Here is a 288-nt window from a genome sequence, read left to right as displayed (position 1 = left end):
TAACAAACCGCAATAAACAGAGATTCGATGTTTCCGTTTGTTGTTGAATTCTTGTTCGTCGCTCTCCGAAGATTGTGAGCGATTTGAATAGGGATAACATTTATACCAATATCCTCTCCAAAGACAAACCCCCCGCACCAAATATCACTAGACAAGAGCGATTGGCCCTCCAAGACCTGAACAGGGACACAGATATCATCGTGCTTCCAGCCGACAAAGGCAACACAACAGTAGTCATAAATACATCAGACTACAAGAAAAAGATGAAGAACCTTCTCTCGGACAAAG

The sequence above is a fragment of the Trachymyrmex cornetzi genome, unplaced genomic scaffold (assembly GCF_001594075.2).
Source record: "Trachymyrmex cornetzi isolate Tcor2-1 unplaced genomic scaffold, Tcor1.1 scaffold279, whole genome shotgun sequence".
Lineage (NCBI taxonomy): Eukaryota > Metazoa > Arthropoda > Insecta > Hymenoptera > Formicidae > Trachymyrmex > Trachymyrmex cornetzi.
Note: the sequence above shows the minus strand (reverse complement) of the source record.